We start from the raw sequence: 12,236 nt of genomic DNA on the forward strand, positions 1-12,236 counted from the left end.
AAACTGAGAGAAAACCAAATCATGAGATGGAACGTGTAAACGAGCTAGAAAGATGAAGAGAGATGATTCTCACGCACAGAGTACAGTCGGCAGCAGGCAAGTTGTACTCTACCTAAACTAATTAACTACTTTGATCAACTAGGTATCGATGTACTGACACTAAATAATCGGCGCCTAACAGAATTGTTCGTGTAGGTAATATGCATCACATTTCACTAGAAAAATGAATGAAATACTCAATTACAAGTGCAATCGTGTTTTTCTGTGTCTCTTGTGTACTGCATGCATCTGCCTTCCAAGATTTACATATTTAATAACCATGTGCTATTTCGACACAGTTTTCTGTTCCAAAATATGTTATCATAAATGACAGATCTGAGTAGTATTTCTGTCTTTGTAACTCTTGATAAGCATCAATTACATGTTTTTTTTTCTTTTGTTATCAGTGCTTGTGCATGCGCGTTTTTTTTTACATGTACTATAGCCTGTCACTGCTCGAGGGGCGGAGGGGGCTTTTGTCAAGCTGCGAAAATTGCAGCTTTTTCTCCGCAGCCTTTTTTCACCACCTGTACACTTTGTTGGTGAAATAAATGTTCATTGATTGGTTTTATTGATTTGAACACAGGACTGAAACTAGACAGACTTTTGCTATGTCGTTTAGTGATTTATCATTTCATAGTGTTCACTCAAATTACTCCGTTAATGTGAATAGCACAGTCACTTCACACACATGTAAAAAATGAAAGATGTTTTCACCTATGCTGTCGACAAATGCGGGTGCCAACGTGTACATCATGAAACGACGATTCCTTGGTACCGCCCGGCCCGCCGCGGTGGCTCAGTAGTTATAGGCGCTCGACTACTGATCCGGAGTTCCCGGGTTCGAACCCGACCGCGGCGGCTGCGTTTTTAAGAAGGAAAAACGCTAAGGCTGCCGTGTGCTGTGCGATGTCAGTGCACGTTAAAGATCCCCAGGTGGTCGAAATTATTCCGGAGCCCTCCACTACGACACATCTCTCTTTTTCACTCCCTCCTTTACAACTTCCCTTACGCCGCGGTTCAGGTGTCCAACGATATATGAGACAGATACTGCGCCGTTTCCTTTTCCCCACCCCCCCCCCAGAAAAAAAAGAGATTATTATCATTATTATTACCACCTGCATCTCTCTGCGACCACTGCTTCGCCCACCACGGCCCTCCGAAGGTCGCCCTCTAACACACTTGGGTCCTCGGCACGAATCCCTCACATCACCAGGCTTCAACTCGATTACAACTTTGTGCGCCGAATAGTGCCCAATCGCTTGCCGCCACTTCGCTTGCCGCCAAATGGGTTGGCCACAATTTGGTGGCCAATTGCGCCGCCAGGTGGCACCAGTTTTGGCACCCGCTCAGATGATAGATATGTATACCGGAACGCCAGTGCAGGGGGTGAACCGGCCTCTGTGCCGGTCCAACGATTGCGCGAGCGCGGTCACGTGACAGGGGTCATATTTTGCTGACCTGAGAGTTGGTCATATGACCGGCTGCCACCTTGAAATCACGGATGGACAAGAAACATTCGAATGCGAGTGGTAAGAGCTAACGCTCTTGAAAGGTGGCAGTACCACTATCATCGCATGAACTGACCTGATCTGACCAGGTCTCCACGTTATAGATAAGCGGGGCACGCAGACTAGGTGATTACAATCATCTCTGCAGAAGAATCACGACCGCGAGAACCCCCAAGACTGTTAAATTGTACCAAAAGCCCTATCCAACTTTCCTTCGCAATCTTCATTGCGCTAATTACCTAACAGGCACTACCCAATTAAGTAAACGAAGCAGGGAGTTGCAGAGGTCGATAACCCTAGGTGACGGGTGCTGAGCTCTGTAGCAGCTGTGGACATGTGTGTGTGTGTGTGTGTGTGTGTGTGTGTGTGTGTGTGTGTGTGTGTGTGTGTGTGTGTGTGTGTGTGTGTGTGTGTGTGTGTGTGTGTGTGTGTGTGTGTGTGTGTGTGTGTGTGTGTGTGTGTGTGTGTGTGTGTGTGTGTGTGTGTGTGTGTGTGTGTTTCGTGAAAGTCACGTTAGGCAGTGTAAACGTCATTTTCAAAAAAAAATATTGCCCCTTTTCAGCGAGGACTCGATCCCTCGAAGAGTTTGCACTAATGTCGGATTTTTAATTGAAGTGCTCTGACTCTCATCATCAGCAGCCTGAAAACGCCCACAAGGACTGGCCTTTGCCAGCTGCGGCCACCGCATCCCCGCAAACTTCTTAATCTCGAAAGCGTGAACTGATGGACGAGTTGGTTATGCATAATATACGTGAAGCAGCGCAATGTCCAAGGCCTTGCGAAGAGAGCAGAGGAAAGGAGTAAACGGACACAACACAGTGATGATCGCTGTGCCATCTCATCCGCCCACCTAACTTTCTGCCGCCCCTGCTACGCTTGCCGTTTCTTCGAAAACACTCCGTCGCCCTTAACGACCAACGGCTGTCTTGCCTTCGCATTATGTGCCCTACGCAAGCCGATTTCTTTCTCTTGATTTCGTTCGGGAAGTCATTAAGCCACGTTTGTTTCCTCACCCTGTCTGCCCTCTTCCGGTCACTAAACGTTGCACCTATCATTTTTTTTTCCTAGCTCGTTCCGTTGTCCTGCACATATGTTGAAACCATTTTCTTAGCCTCCACGTTTCTTCTCAATGGGTGAGTACCGGTAAGATACAGGTGCTGTATACTTTTCTTTCGAGGGAGATTCATAAACTGCCATTCATGATGAGAACCTGCTATATGCGCTCCATTTCATTCTTATCCTGCTAGTTACTTCCCTCTCATGATCCTGATAAGCGATCACTACCAGCCCTAAGTAGACGTATTCCCTTACCACCTCCAGCAATTTGCAAATTGTGAACTGCTGTTTCCTTGAGAGACAGATGAACATTACACAGGTTTTCTGCATTGTCATTTTATACCCACCGTTCCACTCATTGATCATGCTTTGAAGTTTACTTCCTGAGTGACTTAGCAAGGCAATGTCATCAGCGAATCGCAGAGAGCTTAGGTATTGTCTATTAACCCTTATTCAGGCGTCGGAACACCTCCTGTAAACTGGCCTTGAATAGCATTGGCGATATCTTGTCTCCCTGCCTGACACCCTTCCTTATTGGAATTTTATTGCTGAACTTATGCAGGACTAAGGTAGCTGGGCACTTGGTAGAGATATCTTCCAGTATTTTCTCTTAAGGCTCTTCTACACCCTCACTCTCCAATGCCTGCATGACTGCTGAAGTTTCCACGGCGTCAAATGCTTTCTCGTATTTATTGAAGGCTATATATAGGAGTTGCTTATATTCTGCGCATTTCTCTATCAGATCGTTGATAGAGAACATGGTCTGTTCTCGAGTATCTTTTATGAACGCCTGTCTAATCGTTTGACTGTTTAACGTCTAAGGTTGTCCTGACTCTAATAGCGGTTTCTTTGTCGGCAATAAACAGTAAGCTGATCGGTCTGCAATTTGTAAAGTAATTCACGTCTCCTTTCTTTGAATTAATCATCTAAGCGCTCTTTCAAGCTACTGGTACACCCGATGTCATATAGAGTAGGGTATACAGGATGGCCAGTTGTTCAAGCACAATCTCCCCTCCGTCCTTCAATATATCTTTTTTTTAATGGCGGGATGTCTAATTGCTGTGCTCTACTGCCTCTCTCATTAACGCTCTGATTGCATTGGCTACTTCATAGATTTGTGCAGAACTCTTCGGCTACATTAACTATCTTATCCATATTGCTAATGACATTGCCCTCCTTGTCTTCTAGCGCATGCATCTGGTTTTTACCTATGCCTAGTTTCCTCTATACCGCTTTTAGGTTACCTCCGTTCTTTAGAGAATGCTCGATTCTCTTCATATTAAGCTTCCTTATGTCGGCTACCTTGCGCTTACTTACTAACATTGTTAGCTCTACCAGCTCTATTCTGTCTGTAGGGTTAGACGCTTTCATGCTTTGGCGCTTCCTGATCAAATTTTTCGCCTCATGAGATAGCATGCAGGTATCCTGTCGAACCATCCTTCCACAATTCCTACTGTGCACTCTGTAGTGATAGCTAAGAGATTAGCGTTCTTTGAACATTAAGATCTCGCCTCAGTTAAAGCTGAATATCTGTTTTGCGGCGATATCCTAAATTCTTCTACATTCCTCTTACAGCTAACTCGTTAATGGACATCCTCTTAACTAGCTTCTTCCGTTCCCTCTTCAAGTCAAAGGTGATTCGAGATCTCACAATTCTGGGATCGCTACAAAGCAAATATTCGAGGACGTCCACATGCTGCACGATTGCAGGTTGAGCGCATAGTACGAAGTCCATTACATTATTAATCTCACCATTCAACTCTTCCGCGTCCACTTGTTCTCTCTTTTCCGGAAGAAGATATTCATGATCCGTAAATTCTTTCTCTCTGAGAATTCTACTAATAACTCCCCTCTGCTTTCCCTGTCATAGTCGCCTACCGCCTAGTCTCCGCCCTGCTTCTTGCCTCATTTCATATGAAGACGCTCATCAGTGTAGTGTACTGTGATTTTACATTGTTCATTGCCTACTCCACGTGGTCATAGAAGCTTTCAACGATCTGGTCAGCATGGCTTGATGTAGGCGCGTAGGCCTGCACCACCTTCAGCTTGTAGCTCTTATTAGGCCTAATTATGGTAGCTGCCCCCCTTCAATTAATACTACAGAACTCCTCTATATTCCGGGCTGTATCCTGATTGACGAGGAATCCCACAGGTAGTTCTCGCCTGTCCGCTAATCCACCGCAACGCACGTGTCTACTCCTTATGATTGTATACACCTCGTCTGTCCTCCTATACTTCACTAAGCCTTAAGCCATCGCATTTAATACCTAATAGTTCCCGGAACAGCACTGCCAGGTTAGCCTCAGTGGATAAGGTTGCAGTGTTAAACATTGCCAAGTTCCGTTTAAAATAGCGGCCTGCCCGGTGCCAGATATTCTTAGCACCCTCCACAGCGTCGCAGGTATGACCGCCGCCTTGGTCAGTTGCTCCGCAGCCGCTGGCGTCTGAAGGCCGGGGGTTTGTTCATAGAAGGTTGTGGCGAAGTACTACACCAGGGTGGCCAGATCCTACTCTGGTGGGGGAGTCCGTTGTCGGTTCTGGTCACCGAGATCAGGCCGCACCCAAGGTCTGGTAATGCAATTCCATCGACACGTGGAGTTTTCTTTTTAATCCCGGTAGAGAATTGCGCGGCACCGGAATTCGAACTTCACTCTTCTTCCACTAGAGCCAGATGCTCTGCCTCTAAGCCTTCACTGCCTATAAAGCGTTTGATGGCTATGATGGTCCTACACGGCAAACTCTATTGACAACACCTATCCTGCAGTAAATCATTCCAATTTTAATGCCTTAGACGCAGCGCAAACTTCTGCAAATAAAAATATTTTACGGCGCACGACTCAGTGTCCGTAAACAGCATTACCAAATAAATGGGAACCGTTCATGTGGCTGTCCCCACAAAGAATGGACCAGCAGAAGACGTTAATTTAGTACAGAGATATTTCATTCCAAAATAGTAGTGCACGCCACCTAAGGATTGCCTCAGCTAGGTTCAACAATTCTACATCCGATGCATGTCGTGATCACGTTACATGGTTTACGCAAAAAGCGTACAGGCGCTAAGAGACGGAGAAAACACACACACAAGACAGGACTGGCGCCGAAAGATGTTGTGTGTGTGTTGTCTCCGTCTTTTAGCGCTTGTGCACTTTTTGCGTAAACCATGTCATACTACAAACAACTAGCTTAACATGAAAGTCTTGCTGCAACGTAATCACATACTTTCAAAGCTCTCTTCCATCCTGTCAAAGAAGTCAGTAACCTGACTACGCCGAAGGTCCTGAACACTAATGTCGTTCAGCTTTCCCTTGAGTACGCCTACGAAGCCACTGGCTCCTTCTAAGCTTTTGTTTCCAATCGAAATTTATTTATATATCTGTTTATTTATTTGTTTGTTTGTTTGTTTGTTTATTTATTTATACAAAATACCCCTCAAGCTCCTCACGGCTGAAAGTTTTACACGGGGTGAAGGGCGATTTACACGCAAATCATCAAAAATAAACAAAAACCACGTAAAGGAAAAACACCATATAACTTTGGAAAGAAAATATTAATTAGTTATAATTAACATCTGTGCATAAGGGGAAAACAAATCAAAATAAACAACATTTGAACACAGAGGGACTGAAAAAGTTAATACGAACTATACAGCCTCATGGAAACAAGAGCAAAAATAAAAGAACATGAATCCAAAGCAGTACAACGGAAAAACCAATCAACTGACAACAATGACAGCAAGGAAATTAAGAAGTAGTGGTGGCAGATTTATAAAATTTATGAGGGTCAAGGGCACTAGAAATATGTAATGGCAGAGCGTTCCAGTCGCTTATAGGACGTGGTATGAACGAATGTGGGTAGTAAAATGCGCGACATGACAAGAGCACAAATTTGACAGGATCGTCGCGTTGGTCAAAAATGGAATAAGGCAAAAGAGGAAAGTTGTTATGGAGTGCTGACTGATGATACACCTTGTGAAGAAGTGATAAGCGTGAAAATTTACGGCGGAGTTAAAATCACCGTTGCTTGTACTTAGTGTACGAAGTGTATATATATATATATATATATATATATATATATATATATATATATATATATATATATATATATATATATATATATATATATATATATATATATATATATATATATATATATATATATGTCGTGGGTTCCGATCCCGGCGGCATCGTTATTTTTTTCTGCTGCTTTATATATAGTTACTTCCCATTAAGTAACAGATTAATCGAAGCATTATTCTCTCTAAAAAACTTTCAACATTCCCCTGTGCACCTAAGTTTCGGTGACTGTTGGCTTCCTTCACAAGTATATATATATATATATATATACACTTATGAAGGGAGCCAACAGTCACCGAAACAAACAAAAGTGCATAGGGGAATGTTTAATTTTTCTTTAATGTGTAGTCTGATCAGTGGGGTAATAATACTTACAATAATTTATCGCTTAAAGAAAATTACTTATAAAGCAGCATAAATAACAACCATGCCGCCGGTGGGATTCGAACCCACGATCTCCGAATATCGCGTCTGGTGCTCTACCAACTGAGCTACGGCGACGGCTGTCCAATCTGCTGCTCTCTTGGGTATTTATGTTTATTGGGTGTAAGCGAACCTTGAGAGTGTTCACCAGCGCCGCCCTCGTCCATAGCGGCGGACGTAGCACATCCTGTAATAGCGCAAGTGTGACGTGGAACGTCGGAACGTCATCTAACGGAGAGGGCGCAAACTGTGCGGGAGCCCTCTTATGCTACCTATGACATCAAACGAGCCCCTCATTTTCCTTTACCTTGTCTGCTAATAGCTTAACGATGAGCTCGGTTCTGGCAATATATATATATATATATATATATATATATATATATATATATATATATATATATATATATATATATATATATATAGAAACCTGGTGTCCCAGCTAGCTTAAGCCAAGGGTTAAAAATAAATTATTATAGACAAGAGAGTGAAACCAGTTGCATATTTGTGGCAGCCGTCTTTCCCACCACAGTCAATTTTTTTTTGGCAGTTAAATAATTGCTTAATCAAGTTTGAGTATCTAAATTTTAAAAAATCTTGACTTGAGACAACAAATAACATTCGAAGAGTTGTCGAGCACCTTCAGAAACCCCATTCCATCATGTACGATACGAAAACCCTCACGCGTGTCTCTCTTTCCCAGCTCCAAAGAAAGCCCGCGAAACACAAAAATAACCCACGTGACTGACTCATTCGAGCGTCACGATCGCACCGTCATGTGTGCCAACTGGCTGACGCAGACGAGAAACCACCGCCAACCTATCGGCCTGCCGCTAGTGTGGGGCCGTCGAGCCAAGGCTGCAGGCAATTTCGTTTGCTGAAAATATGCTTGAGAGCAGCACGATCGTGCCACGCGAATGCGTTAGTCACGCGGTTTATTTTTGCATTTCGCGGGCTTTCTTTGGAGCTGCGAAAAAAACATACTTGAGTGTTTCCTTATCGTAAGTGATGGAATGAGGGTTTCTGAAGGTGCTCGGCAACTTTTCGAATGCAATTTGTTGTTTCAAGTCAATATTATTTTTATTTATATAATCAAAGTTAATTAAACAATTAATTAACTGCGAAACAAAAAATTCCCTGTGCTGTGCAAGATGCCTGTCGCCAATGTGCAACTGGTTTCCCTCGCCTCTCACTAATAATTTTTTTTAATCCTTGGCTCAAGTTAGCTGGGACACCCGGTATATATTCCAGAAATCCTCAAGCGAGGATTTGGAGCCGCCGCGGTGGCTGAGTGGTTATGGCGCTCGGCTGCCGGCCCGAGAGACGCGGGTTCGATCCCGGCCGCGGCGGTCGAATTTCGATGGAGGCGAAATTCTAGAGGCCCGTGTACTGTGCGATGTCAGTGCACGTTAAAGAACCCCAGGTGGTCGAAATTTCCGGAGCCCTTCACTATGGCGTCTCTCATAGCCTGAGTTGCTTTGGGACGTTAAACCCCTACAAACCAAAACATCAAGCGAGGATTTCTCGACGTGCCAAGTACCAACCGAATACGGACTTCTTTTTACTTCAAGTGTGCAGCATTGTGTACCTGGCGGTGACTTACGGCTACAAATTCATCGTAGCGGCACTTCGTCGACGCGGCGTGGAACCGGCGGCATGGCGGGAGCACTTACCAGTTTTCTGGTTACGCAGGTTGGTCTTGTCACTAATTGTTTAAAGTGGCAGTATCTAGTTTTTGCAGGTTCCACCTCAAACTTTGTTTACCGTACTACGTTCTCGTCAATCCGGAACTGCCCGGACAAAAGCACAAATCAAACGAAAATTTGTTCTTCTTCGGAGCCCCGCCTTCTACCTGCTGCTTTTATTAGAGTGTGGAGGGGACATAGAATTAAATCCAGGGCCTACTGAAGAACTGTTCGCGCAAAACTAACATCCAAGGAAGAAAAACAGAATAAGCTCAATCTTAACGTAACAGATTTGAAAGCTCGTTTCCTTTCTCTGGAGCATAAAGTTGCGAAAATTGATGGCATGAGTACTGCTTAAACAGCTATTGAAGTTCTGCAGCGCCAGAATCACGGAGCACTGGCGACAATTAGCAAAAAGATTGATGACTTTGAAAATAGGGAACAACGCCACAATTTGATATTTTATGGTTTTACGGATGCAGTTGCAGCCGAGACAGCTTTAAAATCTGAGGAACTTGTCGCAAATTTGTGTACCTCAAAGCTTGAACTTGCTGATGTCAGCATTGAACGCGCGCATCGAATAGGGCGGTATCGTGAAGACATGCAGCGTCCAATAATTGCTATATTTTCTTCTTTTAAGGCTCGTCAATCGGTGCTGTCCAAAGCACATCAGTTAAAGGGAACGGATTATAGCATATCCGAAGATTTTTCACGTTTCGTTCGTGATAAGAGAAAGAAATTGTGGGAGTTTGCATGGGAGCATAAGCAGCAAGGAAAGAAGGTTACTTTGAAATTCGATACGCTGCACTTCGAAGGCAAACGGTATCAAGTAGATAGCGCCACAGGGGGCGTGGTACAACAATGACCGCTAAAAGTAATATTGCATAAGCCATGGCGAGGAGATTTGAGCTACCGCCCGATTTAAAGTGTTCAGCCTTATCCATCCATCCATCCATGCTTTGTACGCCTAAAGTTGCGCAGCCGCTTATCAATCAATCAATCAATCAATTTTATTTCTGCCTCAAAAAAGTGACAGAGGAGCTGCAGAAAAAGCTGTCATAGACAGCTTGACTGAGCCGCAGCCCCCATTATACCGGGCAGCAGTGACAGGCAACGAGAAAAAATAACAAAACAAACAAAAGAAAACAATTCAGAGAAAAACACATTAACACCAAAAAAAAAAAATCTACCACTAGATTGTACATGTGGGCAATTTACATGTTCATCCAAACATCATTGCATAAGTATCTTTCAGCAGTACAACAAAAGCACAATGAATCAATCAATACAAATTAAACAAAACAAAAACACCTCTTAGTGCAGTTTAAAGAAAAAAAAATCATTTTGTAACACAGTCTATGTATAAGCAACGCAGCTCACGATTAGTACAGGTAGACAAGTTGAAATTGGCAGATTTGTATGTGTTTAGAAGAGAAGGAAGTCTATATTGCAGGCGCTGTTTACCAGTATTTATGCGTGGTGTAGGCACCAACCAGGTTTCAGGCTCTCTAAAAGGGTAACTCGCTTCTTTTTCTTTCAAATTTGCCAGACGTCGAATATAATTTATGTTATTTTTGGTTTCAAGTTTAAAACGCACACTCAGTCGATATTGATATAAATCAAAGATTTTGATTATGCCCGTTTCACGAAAGAACGCTTTGCTGGGTGCTCCATAGTCCGCATTAAAGACGTAGCGAAGAAACTTTTTTTGCAGAACATAAATTTTTTGTAATGAAGAATACGTTGCAGTGCCCCATACAAGCTGGCAGTAGTTAATGTGGGCACAGAACAGTGTGTTATAGAGAAGTAGTTTAATTGATTTAGGAAGAATGTATCTAATGCAGCCAATCGTGCCTGTTACCCTGGCTAACTGCCGGACAACATGATTTGTGTGATCTTCCCAAGACATGTGCGAAGAAAATACTGCACCTAGGCATTTGAAGTGATCAACTATTTCTATTTCTCTCGAGTTAAAGGTAATACTATCGTGTGGGGTGATCGGTTTGTTTCTTGGTCGAAATATTACAGCTTTAGTCTTTTTTTCATTCACGCGCATATAGTTTGATTGTGACCATCTTTCCAGTGTGATCATTGTTGTGTTGCACATTTGTATCAGGTCATGAATGTTGCTTCCGGAGAAAAAAATGCTAGTATCATCGGCATATATGATAAACCTGACATTTGGGTTAATGTTCACAATATCATTAAGGTAAATGTTGAAAAGTAGGGGCCCAAGTATGCTTCCCTGTGGGACACCAGAATAAATTTCTTTTATTTCTGAATATGTATTATCTATGTTGACAGTTTGTTTCCTTTTTGACAGGTAAGATTTTATTAGTTCTGCAGCCTGGCCCCGAATTCCGTAGTGCCATAGCTTCTCTAGAAGTAACTTATGATTAACCAAGTCAAATGCCTTTGAGAAGTCTATGACTATTCCTATTACGAGCTCTTTGTGTTCAAACTGTGTCAGAATATATTCTTTTTGCTCTAAGAGTGCTAGTTCAGTAGACTTGTTTTTCCGGAATCCGAACTGATATGGTGTGAGCAAGTTGTATTTATCTAAAAATTTATTCAGTCTAGAGTGTAGAATTTTCTCCAATGCTTTAGAGAAAACAGGCAATACAGAGATGGGTCTATAATTACCCAAGTCATTTCGGTCTCCTTTTTTAAATAAAACAGTTATTTTAGCAATCTGCATTTTTTCTGGGAATACTGATGTAGCTAAACAAACATTAAAAATATGTGCCACAGCTGGAGCTATAATATCGGCTACATATTTTATGGGCTTTATCTGGATGTCGTCAATATCTCGACTGCTGCTATTTTTTAGGCTGAGTATGACCGATGCTACTTCATCCGTCGTGACAGGTTCAAGAAATATTGTATTATCGTTATGAAAGTCTAAGTAATCGCATGCATTCCGTGCAGACCCATCCGTTTTCTTTTTCGTGAAAAAGTCGTTGAAAGCATTTGCCAGCTCTGTCCCTGAAAGTTCTTTATCATCGATCTTAAGATTCCGCACTTGGCCATGTGACTGGTTACGGTGCAGCAATGAGTTTAAACGGGTCCAAACCACATCATGACGACCCTTCTTGACGTCTAGAAATGCAGAGTAATATTCTGTTCGTGCTGATCGCAATTTCTTTGTTAATTTATTTCTAAATTCTTTAAATAACCTCAAATCTTCAACTGAACGTGTGGTTAGAAATGTTCTATACAGCTTGTTTTTCATTTTTATTTCTTTTCGTAACTCATGGTTGATCCATGGTTTCCGAGTTTTTCGTGAGGCTTTATATGTTGTAGAGGGAAAATACAATTGGTATAGTTGTTTGAAAATACCAAGGAACTTATTATAAACTTCATTAGCATCATTGAGGTGAGCTATGTGGGCCAGGTCAACTTGTTTAAGAGCATCGCGAAAAGCTTTCAGTGTAACACTGGTTATACGCTGG

The 12,236-nt window shown here is 42.7% G+C and overlaps 1 protein-coding gene across 11 annotated transcripts in view; it reads right to left on the minus strand.

Moving 5' to 3' along the window:
* LOC144124442 (glycoprotein-N-acetylgalactosamine 3-beta-galactosyltransferase 1-like) overlaps positions 1–12,236 on the minus strand; it is a 611,040-nt gene that overhangs the window by 2,952 nt on the left and 595,852 nt on the right. The window lies entirely within an intron of this gene.

This window comes from Amblyomma americanum, chromosome 3 (genome assembly GCF_052857255.1).
Source record: "Amblyomma americanum isolate KBUSLIRL-KWMA chromosome 3, ASM5285725v1, whole genome shotgun sequence".
Classification (NCBI taxonomy): domain Eukaryota; kingdom Metazoa; phylum Arthropoda; class Arachnida; order Ixodida; family Ixodidae; genus Amblyomma; species Amblyomma americanum.